The following is a 2163-nucleotide window of genomic DNA, read 5'->3' on the forward strand; positions in this document are numbered from 1 at the left end:
TGACTGAGTCTCAGAGAGATTAAACAACTTGTGTAGGTCAGCCAGCTAGAAAGTAGCCACACATTGTTCAAACCCAAGGCTTTTCATTCATTTCTGATGAAGAATTTTTTGCTTCTAAGTTTCCGAAACTTTTCTCAAGTTACAAAAGCTCTTTACCGCAAGAAACCAGATTTCCTCAAAGTTTCATTTGCTGCCTCTCCTTGAATCATCCCAATAATTCCATTGTATGTGAACAGCCAGCCTTCACAAATCTAGTGAGCCTCATGTCCCTTCTGCCTCTGTCTCCTCTGTGTAATGGAATATTGTGGGACAGACCTGATTTGATGTGGGAGGCATTTTGGGTGCACGGGAGGCTTTGTGTGTGCTCGTTGTGTGAAGCACAGCCTTAGGGAAACCCAGTGTCCTTGCTTTGGTCCTGACATGGTACCCCTTTCATGGACCGTGGTTTCTGATTCTGAGTATAGCTTGCCATCTTAGAGGAAAATGATGCCATGTGGCATAAACCCCAGCTATAGAACATTTTGATGGACTCACCTCTTTGGGGATGTGGACAAGGGAGAACCCTCAAGGGAAAAAGCACTATGCCCTTCAAAGTTTCTGAAGTTAAACTCTAAACTGTGGTGAGAGTTGAGTTGAATCACCAGTCCCCCCACCCTGACAGTGTTGAGTTTGGGCTCCCCCTGTTGGACCCTTTGAAAAATTATTATTTGAACTAGTACAGAAAAAATTAAGACTGAGAAGAGGGGGCAAAAGAAAGAACATTTATTGAGAGCTTGCTATATGTTGGGTATTTTCTTTAGGCATCTTGTTTCATCCTCAAAGTTATCCTACAGGTTTTATCAATCCTAACTTGCAGAGTTGGAAGCTGAAACTTGCCCGAAGTCACACCAAGATTTGAACCCAGAGCTCTCCTGACTCCCTAAAGTCACACTCTTCCCAGAGCTCAGAGCCAAGGGAGCCAGCAGGTAGAAATGCCACCGGAGGGCCCTTCTCTCCACTACTGCTGGGTCTATTGCTCACTTTATCAAGATATTTTGGGGGGCCCAGGGACTCTTTGGGAATCCTCCTGAATCAATGGTATGTTGAAGCAAGCTTGGACTGGCTGGTGAGAGGAATTGTTAAATATTCAGGAATTTTACAAGCTGTTTGTTAAACCTGTTGGTAGCTGGGAATCAAATATGGTAGATGGGAGTATTTACACCATGGAAATTGGTAAAGGCTTCCCCCACCTCAAATCCCCCCACTCCTCGCTGATTTAACCAGCACATCACTGTAGCTGAACTCACCTCTGAGGGCAGAAATGCCCCTGACAGAGCATCAGCTTTGAGGACGACAGGGTCTGTCACCAGTGGTCACAAGTTTCAGCTGTAGATTGACGAAGGGTAGACATATGGGCTGGAAAATGAGGAAGTGTGGGCACAAGAGAGGGAGAAAAGAGGCAGTAGAATTTTTTTTTTTTCCCAGGGGAAAGCTTGAATGCACACTACCACAAATTATGCAGTCAAGTTTCCCACATTTGGGGAAATTGCAGGAGTCAGCACATCCAGAGTGCAGTGGATAAAACTCGCCCTGGGAAAACCACCTTCGTCATCATGGTATCTCCCCTGCCAGATAAGTATGTAGAATATTGGCTATTGACCGGGACAAAGTACCAACTATTTTTTTTTTTAACTGAGCTGTAACTTTATTTTATCTATCTATCTATCTATCTATCTATCTATCTATCTATCTATCTATCTATCTATCTATCTATCCATCCTTATACTTAAAACAAAAGTATAATTGACTTCCAACATGATTTTAGTTTTGGGTGTCCCAACATTGTAATTTGTTCTTTTTATACATTACAAATTGATCACCACAAAGTACCACTGCGTATAATCCCAGGGATTTGTGGGGAGGGGTTGTAGTTTGTCATTAAGAGTCGTTTTCTTTCAGGGCAGTGCTTCCAGTTCATACAGAAACTAGAAGAGTGCCCTGGTGTTGGGGGTGGGGGGCTCTGCACAACGCAGAGGAGGGGAGATCTCTTCTGAGGAGGGAAAGGTGACTTTGAGCCTTGAGGTCTGGGGTGGGAAGCAGCTGGTGGACTATATTCCCAACCCTGAGACTACAGCTGGGATCCTTTCGTGGGCCAGGTGTTGACCTTCCTCCAGCAGGGCCCCC

The 2163-nt window shown here is 44.6% G+C and overlaps 1 pseudogene; it reads right to left on the reverse strand.

Annotated features, from left to right (window-relative positions):
- Window positions 1–1466: 1466 nt before the first annotated feature.
- Window positions 1467–1619, reverse strand: LOC116147854 (U1 spliceosomal RNA; annotated as a pseudogene).
- Window positions 1620–2163: the final 544 nt, after the last annotated feature.

Source organism: Camelus dromedarius, chromosome 19 (assembly GCF_036321535.1).
Source record: "Camelus dromedarius isolate mCamDro1 chromosome 19, mCamDro1.pat, whole genome shotgun sequence".
Classification (NCBI taxonomy): domain Eukaryota; kingdom Metazoa; phylum Chordata; class Mammalia; order Artiodactyla; family Camelidae; genus Camelus; species Camelus dromedarius.